This window comes from Trichosurus vulpecula, chromosome 4 (genome assembly GCF_011100635.1).
Source record: "Trichosurus vulpecula isolate mTriVul1 chromosome 4, mTriVul1.pri, whole genome shotgun sequence".
NCBI lineage: Eukaryota > Metazoa > Chordata > Mammalia > Diprotodontia > Phalangeridae > Trichosurus > Trichosurus vulpecula.
Window position 1 is genome coordinate 126,065,099 of NC_050576.1, and position 11,804 is coordinate 126,076,902.

Consider the following 11,804-nt stretch of genomic DNA (forward strand, 5'->3'; position numbering starts at 1 on the left):
TGTGTCACTAGGAAGAATGATAACACAGACGATCTATTTGAAAGATTTGAGTATTTGAGTGGCTTTCTTCCCAACATCTTGATGAATATTCAGTGTGTACAAAGAATCTATGTTTGAATTAGAGCTTCTGATAGACTGATCCTGATCCTCATTAGAAGGTAACATCCTGTTTGGCACGGGCTACTTTGGCATTTCTTTGTATCCCAGTGCTTGGCACATAGTAGGTACTTAATAAACATTTATTGACTTGATGACCAGCATAAGAGTTTTTATGAATAGTCATTTTTCCCATGACTTGTAGTTCTAGAATCTGCAATATGACTTTAAAACACTGAGACACAGAACTGTAATAACAGCAGGCCTAGGACAAAAACAACAATAATGGGGAAGGATTTTTTTCTTCATCTCCCTTGGGAGCTGGAGAGTGGATGCTGCGCAGAAAACATGTAGAAAAACATTATTCATTCTTATGAGGCAAAGACAAAAAATACAAATGGATAAAAAAGACGAGATAATAACAGCTGGCATATAGTTTTAAGGTATGCAGAACACTTTATAGATATTGTCTTCTAAGATCTATGCAACAAATCTGTGAGACAGGAGCAATTATTTTATAAATGAGATTAAGTGACTTGTCCAAGGTCACATAGATAGTTTCTGGGATGGGATTCAAACCCAGGTCTCCCTGAGTGTAAATCCAATTCTCAACATTTCTGATGCGGTATTTCTATTTGCAAAGTCTAGACTAGGGGTGGGGAACCTGCGGCCTTGAGGTCACACTCTCTAAGTCTTCAAGTGACTAAATCCCTTTGACTAAATCCAAACTTCACAGAACAAATTCCCTTAATAAAAGGATTTGTTCTGTAAAACTTGGACTCCCGTTAAAAGGCCATGCCCAAGGACCTAGAAGGCCACAGGTTCCCCACCCCTAGTCTTGCTAGGGTCTAGACTGACCCTTTGAGATTTCCTCTATGTTTATATTCACAAAGGGACACGGCTGAAATTCATCCTCTTTTGAATTACCCAGATCAAGATTCGGCTTGGCACACTTGAGAAATGAGAATCTGTTTCCAGTATCTTGTCTAAGACCTCATGAAAAATCCTTTCATCAGTTCCCTAACTGCTCTGGCCCTGGAACTGTCGGCTTGAGCAATTCCACTGTATTCCAGGCTACGTGATAAGAGACTTCTAAAGCATCCATATGAAACTTCACATCTCCCCTTTTCTCTTGGCTGACTCCATTCCCTCAGCCTACACACTCTAATGCACTTCCCATTAGATAACCAAAAACAAAAACAAAAACAACTCCTCTGACCTGGCTGCATCTTCATTTTTCTCCTACATCTTCCTGTTAAACATCTAGAAAGGATAATCTATATGTGTGGCCTGAGCCCTTTCCACGCATTTACTCATTAATTACTTGCAATTAGGCTTTTATATTGTTCAACCTCTCCCCCACCCCTGCCCCAATCCCCACCCTGGCCAGATGATTTCTTCGTTGCTAATGCCAGTATCCTTTAGTTTGCTTTTTTTGCTTTTCTCCTCCATGACCTTTCTCAAATTTTATGATATGACACATCCCTTCCTTTTTTAATAAAGCAACTAGATGACATAGTACATAGAGTACCAGACTTGGAGTCAGAACAGCTCTGAATGAAAATCCTACTTCAGATACTTACTAGCTGTATGAGCAAGCCATTCAACACCTTTGTGCCTCAGTTTCCTCATGAATAAAATTGGAGTAATAATAGTCTGTACTTCAAAGGCTTATTGTGAGGATAAAATATGATAAGAGGATGAAGGAAACAAGAATCTACGAAATGTCAACTACATGTTAGACACTGTGCTAAGTGCTTTAAAAATGTTATCTCATGTAAAGCACATTGCAAACCTTTAAGTGCCGTATATTTTTAGTAGTAGCATTCTAATTCCAACTCTCTTCCCTTGGTTTTTGTGTCAATACACTTTCATAGTTCTACAACATCTCTGACTACTCCTTCTGTCTCTTTGGCTGCCTCCTCATTTTGTGCCTGTCTCTTAAATGGGAACTTGGTAAAAATATTTGTTTTTTCAGGATTGAATTTTCTCTAAAGTTTTCCTTGTTGATGTGCTCAGCTTCCATGCTTTTAATGCTTACCTTTATGCAGATGAATCCCAAATACATACATTACATATATATGTATATGTGTACATATGTTTATATTTGTACACCCAAACATATATACCTATACACACACATATGTACATGTATTGATTCCTATAATGTGTATGTATCTCTCTCACACACATCCCTTCTCAAACAAATCACGTGACGGGGAGCATAAAATATTAGAGTTGAAAAGAGGACTCAGAGGTCATCTAGATCAATCCCTTCATTGTTGCAGATGAAGTTACTGAGTCCCACGGACATAAAAGTGACTCAGCCAAAGTCACATGGTAGTGGAACTAGAACCCACATCTCTCTGATTCCAAGAACAATGCTCTTTCCACTGAACTGCATTACTAATAAAGAAGGCTCAGTAGTTTCTAGGTAATTTTATTCAATTTTTTTTCAGGAATCATATGTGTCCAATTTAATTCATCAAGCATTCATGAAATGCTTGCTATATGCAGGACATTGTTCTGACTTGGGGTTAGAATGGAAGAGATGATAGAGTAAAAGCAAAGTGGGAGAAAAATGAGGGGATTCTTAAGTCTTTCCTTAAACTGCTAGCAATAGGCCTTTGGTGGTTAATGGGTCAATTCAGAGAAAAGAAAGGAAAATGCAAAAGATACTCTTCTCCTTTTTCTTTTCTTTTTTTTAAGTGCACGAACTGAAGTGCCTTTATTTGGTGACGATTGTTTGCAGTCCTCAAAGATGGCATGGCTTGGCTTGGAGTCATGTATTTGACTCATGTTATTTGAATGTTGCTTTTAAATTACTCATTTGAGTCATCATTCCCTCTCACAGTGCCTCTCAAACCCCTTGGGATGGAAACATAACCAACCTCATCACCTTAGTTTCTCAGGGGGCATTTGTCAGCAAACAACAGGGAAGAGAGCTATATTTAGGAGACTGGAGAGTCTGCTGGGGTAAAGACCCATTGGTCTGTTTCATGTTTTTTTAACTTGACTGGAGAATACTCCATCCAGTGCCAACAAGATGATGTGGCCTACTTTCTATCAGAAGAAAAGTTCCTCAGCGTTGATTCCTGTTTACACGCTACAGCTGGAAGGGAAGGCTGGGCTTGTTACAAATTCATTTCAAGGAAGGTGAGGGGGGAAAAGGGGCAGATATGAGATTTTATTCTCCCCAAAACCTGTGCCCGCTTGGGATCTCTAGTACATTTTCCCCAGTCAATTTCTGGAGATAGATGTCAAATCAAAATATTAATGGTTTCTTAGAAGGGGAGTTGTATATTATTTTGTTTGACTCCCAGAACTCAGCTTGCATCTGTATATTTAAACCCACTAGTAAAAACTTGAAGATAATTTGCTGGGGTTTAAAAATAATCTTGTGCAGAAGCTTCAGCCAGAGAAGTGAAGGGTACTTGTGTGAAGACAGACACCTGGTGGCTATTGTCTAGAACTGCACCCTGGAGAGCCCTGGCTTCATTTGAAAGAGTATCCCTTCCTGCTGTTGTGGATTTCCAATTTTCCCCCTCCTGGGTCCAGACTGCTGTTGATGGTGGACATACTGCAGCTGTGTGCAAATGAGCCTCAAGTTCAAGTCATGAGATTTCCAGAACAGCTACATCAAATCCTTGAAAGCTCAAGGTCATGAGTTCTCTAAATTATTTAGAAAGTGGACCAAAGTAACACGCTAACAATTTTTAAAAGCTATTAAAAGCTCTTAACAAAGGAGCTGAACGGGAGCCTCCATGTGCAGTGGTACAGTTTAATCTCTACCTAAAAAGTACAGAGCTCCCTCTGTCAGAATAATCAGCTTCTGCTTTCTTTTAGGAAGAAAAATAATGTTCATTGCTCCGGTGCTATGTAGACAAGAAGTTTGTGTGTTTAATTCTGACCCTGCTCCTTCACCCACTTCATTTGGTCCAGAACTTTATTTCCCAAAAAAATGAACTCAGAAAAAAAAATACTTCACAGAAACAAAACAAAACGACTTCTCACTTCTTTTGTCTGTGTTTTTTCAAAGCAGCTCTGCTCAGTTTATAAGTTTGGAGACAGGACTTTTTGCAGCCAATTGGATGGTTAACAAGACAACAAGGGAGCTTACAGAACACTTCAGAATGGGTCTGGGACTCCACGATGTTCTCTTACTCTGGATTCTACAGCAGCGTATGAGAAACATCAACACCTGACTAGCCAAAGGTCAAATTATCAAGTTTATCTTATAATTAGGCAGTTCAGTGGTTCACTGAATAGAGCTAGCAAGTCAGGAAGACCTGAGTTCAAATCCAACATCAAATATTTTGCTTTTAGCTATGTGACCCTGGGCAACCTCAGTGTTCTCCTCCATGAAATGAAGGTAATAATAGGGTTACATAGGGTTGTTGTGAGGATCAGATAAGATAATATATGTCTAATTCTTTTCAAACCTTAAAGCTCACTCTGGTCTGGGGAAAAGATCTGATAAACTAATTCACATAATCAAATGCTTTCAGCCACTTGAATGGGGTCAGAGCTTTAAAGATGAAAGGAAATGCTAGAGAATACCTAATCTGGCACCTATTTCACTCCCTTCCCTCTTCCCCTCCCCATACGTTTCAGAGATGAAGAAACTGAAGGAATGAAGCCTACTTCCATCGTGGTTAAATAATTTGCTCATGGACAGATGTTCACAAGTAGCAGAGACATGATTTGAACTGAGGTCCTTTAAGGGTACATTCAAAGCTCTTTGTCTTCAGGGCTGGGGGTCCATATTTTTGAAACCTCATTAAGAAACTGGACTTGGTCCAAAGGATAGTGGCCAGAATGGTGAGGGGACTGGGGACATGCCATTTAAAATGCTCCTGAAGAAAATGGGCACATATGGCCTGGAGTCCTCAAGCATACAAAGGGTTGTCTTGTGGAACAGAGATGATGATTGTTTTGCTTGATTCCAGCAGACACAATTAGTAGTAATAGGTAAGAGTTGTACAAAGGCAGATTTCCACTCAAAATATAAGAAAACTTGCTCACCCTTATAGCTATGCAAAAGTGGAATGGGTCACCTCAGAAAATATTCAAGTAAATGACCATTATTGAGGACAGAGAAAAGAATGATTTTTGTTTAGGCATGGGTTGGACTAGATGGCCTCTGAGGTTTCATGTAACTCTGCAGATATATGTTTGTGTGTATTGGAGTAAACCTATACTTCCCAAGGAACTACTGGAGAGGATCTTTCTCTACTCACGCAGGCAAATACCATTGTGCAAGTAGTAGTGTCAGAGAGTTGTTTGGATACATTAGGAATAATGTTTTGGTCAGAATAAAACAGCTAGTATATATCAGAGAATGGATAACTGGTCAGAAAGAGATTGTAGGGAACCCTTGGCTGATTGGCAACTCTATTGGCCATATACAGTTCTGGAATACTGTTCCAAGTTGGAGAGGTTGGTCACAAGGAGTTCAGCCACAGGGAGCAGGGGGGGCCCAGGTCATAGTTCCAGGGCAAAGAGGAGTGCTATTGCTTGTGGCTGCAGGGGTCCTTTCTAGGTAAAGACTAGGGCACAGACCAGGACATCATGTTAACCTGGAAATACTAAAAACTTGCAGACCCTCCAGAACTAGCTCTGAAAATAGTAGTATGAAAGAGCCTGAAGCTTCGGACAGAGCCTTCCCATCCCTAGGTGAGCAGAGCCCAACTTTAACATTAGGTTCAAAGTCAAGGAATAGGCTGGAAAAAATGAGCAAACAATAAAAAAGTGGGCCATAAAAACCTACTACAGTCGCAAGGATGACATAAACTCAGAAGAAAACAATGTCAAAATAGCTACAAACAAAGCCTTAAATTAAAATGGTAATTGGATTCAAGCCCAACAAGAATTCTTGGAAGCATTGAAGAAAGAGATATGAATGGTAGAGTAAAAATTGGGAAGAGAGATGAAAGAAAACTGAAAAGAGAATTAACAGCTACGTAAAAGAGGGACGAAAATTCACTGAAGAAAAGAACTTCTTAAAAAGCAGAATAGGCCAAATGGAAAAGGAGATACAAAAATTCACTAAAGAAAATAATTCCTTAAAAGTTAGAATTGGGCAGGTAGAAGCTAACAACTCCATGTGACATAAAAAAACAATTTTAAAAAGTCAAAGGAATGAAAAAATAGAAGAAAATGTGAAATATCTCATTTGAAAAACAAGTGACCTGGAAAAAAGATCCAGGAGAGATAATTTAAGAATTATTGGATGACCTGAAAGCTATGATCAAAAAAAGAGCCTAAACATCATCTTTCAAGAAATTATCAAGGAAAACTTCTCTGATGTCTTAGATCTAGAGGGTGAAATAAAAATTTTAAAATTCACCAATCACCTCCTTAAAAAGATCCCAAGATGGAAAACTCCCAGGAATATTGTAGCCAAGTTCCAGAGCTCCTAGGAGAAAGAGGAAACACTTCAAGCAGCCAGAAAGAAATGATTCAAATATTGTGGAGCCACAGTCAGGATCATACAAGATTTAGCAGCTTCCATGTTAAAAGAGTGGAAGGATTGGAATATGATATTCTGGAAGGCAAAGGAGTTAATACTACAACCAAGAATAACCCATCTAACAAAACTGAGTATAATCCTTTAAGGGAAAAATGGATATTGAAATAAATAAAAGATTTTTAAGCATTTATGATGAAAAAAACCAGAACTGTATAGAAATCTTGACATCCAAACACAAGACTCAAGAGAAACATAAAAAACTAAACATGAAAGAGTATTCATAAGAGTCTCAATGAAGTTAAGCTGTTTACATTTCTCCATGGGAAGATGATATATGTAACAACCAAGAACTTTATCACTGTTAGAGCAGTTAAAAGGAGTTTACACAGAGGGTGCATGATGGAAAATGCTATCCACATAAGAGAAAAATTATGGAGTCTGAATGCAGATTGAAGCAAACTATTTGCTCTCTCTTTTTTGTTTTGTTTTGTTTCTTCTTCCTCATGGTTCATTCCATTGGTTAAAATTCTTCTTTGCAACATGACTAATGTGAAAATGTGTTTAATGTGAATGTATATGTAGAGCCTATATCAGATTGCATGCCATCCTGAGGAGGGGGGAAGGAAGGAGGATGGAAGGAAGAAGGAGAAAATTTGGAACTCAAAAGCTTGTGTAACTGAATGTTGTAAACTAAAAATAAATAAGTGAATGAAAATGGACAACCAGGGGAATTACATTTTGCTAAAAGGTACCATAGACAATAAAATAATATCAAAAATTTTTACACCAAGTTTCTCTGATAAAGGCCTTATTTCTCAAATGTGTACTGAGTATGGAAATGAGTCAAATTTACAAAAGTAAGAGCCATTCCCTCATTTATAAATGGTGAAAGGATATAAACAGGACATTTTCCAAAGAAATTAAAGCCATCTATAGTCATGTGGAAAATGCTGTAAATCACTACTGATTAGAAGAAGTCAAATTAGACAACTCTGAGGCACTGCCTCATACCTATCAGAAATGATGAATGCTGGAGAGGGAAAATAGGTACACTAATGAACTGTTGGTGGACTAGTGAACTGGTCCAACCATTCTGGGGAACAATTTGGAACTAAGCCCAAAGATCTATAAAGCCATGCATACCCTTTGATCCAGCGATACCACTACTAGGACTGAATTCCAAAGAAACCAAAGAAAAAGGAAAAAGACCTCAAGTTGTGGCATATAGTTGTAATGGAGTATCATTGTGCTATGTGAAATGATAAAGGGGGTGGATTAAGTAAGAAAAGGAAGTCTCCTTAAGATACTAACTACAGGGCAAATGTTTAGCCCTAGAATACTATAGGGAGTATATGGCTGTCTTGGAGACCAGAGATGTATAGACAAAGTAAACATCTTGGAGAAAAAAAAAGATGTGTAAATATTTGCCAAATCTTCTGCCCATCAAAAATTTTAATTTTTTTATTGAACCAAATTAAATCTTTATAAGACCCAAAGCTACGAGTTGTTTGGAATAGTATTTTCAAATTGGAAGCATCTAAAAAATGACCCAGATTTTTACAATTGCATCCCTTTTTAAAACCAAAAGGTACATCACATCTATACTAAATACGTTCTAGGATTTGGAATTAGGAAGATATCCAGACACAGATTCTTTTAGCAGATTACCAACTAATCCCAGCACAAACAATTCCTGGATGCTTTCCCAGTGTTTTGATTTTACTAATTAGATTAGAAGGACCATGGTAAAATCCCAGTTTGTTGCTCCCTATCTGAAGGATCAGAATTCAGTTCTAATGCTATCACTAATGTGGTATGTGACTTGGATGCAGTCCTTTAGGCCTATCTCTGCCTCAGTTTCCTAGTTGGCAATATGTGGTTTCATGTCATTGCTTGATGGAAATTTGGTTTGGATTTATTCTGGTTATAGTCCTTGCTTGTAACAACATTCATTATTGCTCCCATCTGGGCTAATATCAGGTTCAAAGTCCACCTTCAACCAGAGTTTAGCTTCTGTGAACATTCAGACTATTTCTGCCCTTCCTGTTACATGCTATTAAGTAAGGAGTTTTCTAAAATAAGTGCTAAGTATTTAAGGCAAAGAAACCCAGCTGTGTAAATATAGTTAACACTCAGACGATTGTTTTATATTTGGCCTGACTTTTACTTGTCATTTTAGTGGTATGGACATGGAAAGAAGTTTCTTTTCCCCATTCCCCACTCTGCATCAGCCACTCCTACTATCCTTCATATGTTTAATGGAATGAGACCATTATTCTCCCTAGTTTTGATGGGGTCAGATGTATCCAACATTGCAGCATCTGTTTTGTTAATTAGTACACAGGAGGAGCTCTGGGAGAAAAGGCAAAGGAGACTGAGCTGGCTTTTCTTTTTCTCCCAAAGTGAAGTTCATCAGACCAGAAAAGATACCAGTAGCCCTTGTCATCTCCATAGCTCAAAGTATCTCCCTTTTTCTCAGACATATACTTATGGTATAAAATAGTTGAACTAGTGATCAGGAATGACCAATTAAATCAATTCACATTTATTCATCAGCAACAAGGCATATGCCATGTGCTCATTCATTTATTGAACAAATATTTTGAGAAACTATGATGTTCAAGGCAATATGTTGGTTTTTAGAGAGGGTACAAATACATACATATATATTTATATGTGTATATATATATATATATGTATAAAATACCTGTCTGTGTATGCACACATATATACATACATTTATGCACATATCAAAGTACTTTCCTCCTCAGTCAGGTAGTGTTATCTCCATTTTACATGAGTAAACTGAGGCTTGGAGAGGCTTATTGATTTGCCAATAGGATCATTTAACTAGTAAATGTCAGAGCTAAGATATAAATGTAGGTAACTCAATTCTATCCACTTATAACACATAGTTGGTGACTGACCTTAAAAAGTTATTTAGGGAAGATACACAAATACTTAACCACAATAAAATGAATGTGCTAAATGACTGGGCACACAGGTGTGATATATAAGCTCATGGGGAGAGAGCAGTCATTTTCAATTGGCATGATCAAGGGTGACTGAATTTGTATAGAAGAGGCAAGATTTGAGTTGGACCCTGAAATATAGGCAGAATTTTTTTTTAAAATTTAAATTTATTTATTTAACATATTTGGTTTTCAGCATTGATTTTCACAACAGTTTGAATTACAAATTTTCTCCCCATTTCTACCCTCCCCTCCACTCCAAGATGGCATATATTCTGGTTGCCCTGTTCCCCAGTCAGCCCTCCCCTCTATCATCCCCCTCCCCTCTCATCCCCTTTTCCCTTCTTTTCTTGTAGGGCAAGATAAATTTCTACGCCCCATTGCCTGTGTATCTTATTTTTTAGTTGCATGCAAAAACTTTTTTTGTTTTTGAACATCTGTTTTTAAAACTTTGAGTTCCAAATTCTCTCCCCTCTTCCCTTCCCACCCACCCTCCCTAAGAAGTCGAGCAATTCAACCTAGGCCACACGTGTATCATTATGTATAACCCTTCCACAATACTCATGTTGTGAAAGGCTAACTACATTTTGCTCCTTCCCAACCCATCCCGCTTTATTGAATTTTCTCCCTTGACCCTGTCCCCTTTCCAAAGTGTTTGTTTTGATTACCTCCACCCCCATCTACCCTCCCCTCCATCATCCCCCCCACTTTTATTTTTTTTTATCTTCCTCCCTCTTCTTTCCTGTGGGGTAAGATACCCAACTGAGTATGTATGGTATTCCCCCTCAGGCCAAATCTGGTGAGAGCAAGGTTCACTCATTCCCCCCTCACCTGCCCTCTCCCCTCCTCCCACAGAACTGCTTCCTCTTGCCACCTTTATGCAAGATAATCCACCCCATTCTATCTCTCCCTATCTCCCTCTCTTACTATGTTGCTCTCTCATCCCTTAATTTCATTTTATTTCTTTTAGATATCTTCCCTTCATCTTCAACTCACCCTGTGTCTGCTCTCTCTCTTTTACATATATATATATATATACACATACACACATACATATATATACACACACATATAAACACATATATCTATAAAAAACACACACACATATATATATATACACATACATACATATACACATAGATATATACATACATACACATTCACTTATATATATACATAAACATATATATATATATATATACACACATATGCATATTCCCTTCAACTGCCCTAATACTGAGGTCTCATGAATCATACACATCATCTTTCCATGTAGGAATGTAAACAAAACAGGTCAACTTTAGTAAGTCCCTTGCAATTTCCGTTTCTTGATTACCTTTTCATGCTTCTCTTGATTCTTGTGTTTGAAAGTCAAATTTTCTATTCAGCTCTGGTCTTTTCACTGAGAAAGCTTGAGAGTCCTCTATTTTATTGAAAATCCATATTTTGCCTTGGAACATGATACTCAGTTTTGCTGGGTAGGTGATTCTGGGTTTTAATCCTAGCTCCATTGACCTCCGGAATATCGCATTCCAAGCCCTTCGATCTCTTAATGTAGAAGCTGCCAGATCTTGGGTTATTCTGATTAGGTTTCCACAGTACTCAAATTGTTTCTTTCTGGCTGCTTGCTGTATTTGCTCCTTGATCCAGGAGCTCTGGAATTTGGCAACAAAATTCCTAGGAGATTTCTTTTTGGGATCTATTTGAGGAGGTGATCGATGGATTCTTTCAATTTCTATTTTGCCCTGTGGCTCTAGAATATCAGGGAAGTTCTCCTTGATAATTTCTTGAAAGACGGTATCTAGGCTCTTTTTTTGATCATGGCTTTCAGGTAGTCCAATAATTTTTAAATTATCTCTCCTGGATCTATTTTCCAGGTCAGTGGTTTTTCCAAGGAGATATTTCACATTGTCTTCCATTTTTTCATTCCTTTGGTTCTGTTTTATAATATCCTGATTTCTCATAAAGTCACTAGCTTCCACTTGCTCCAATCTAATTTTTAAAGTAGTATTTTCTTCAGTGGTCTTTTGGACCTCCTTTTCCATTTGGCTAATTCTGCCTTTCAAGGCATTCTTCTCCTCATTGGCTTTTTGGAGCTCTTTTGCCATTTGAGTTAGTCTGTTTTTTAAGGTGTTGTTTTCTTCAGTGTATTTTTCAGTATTTTTTTTTGGGTCTCCTTTAGCAAGTCATTGACTTGTTTTTCATGGTTTTCTCGCATCCTTCTCATTTCTCTTCCCAATTTTGACTCTACTTCTCTAACTTGC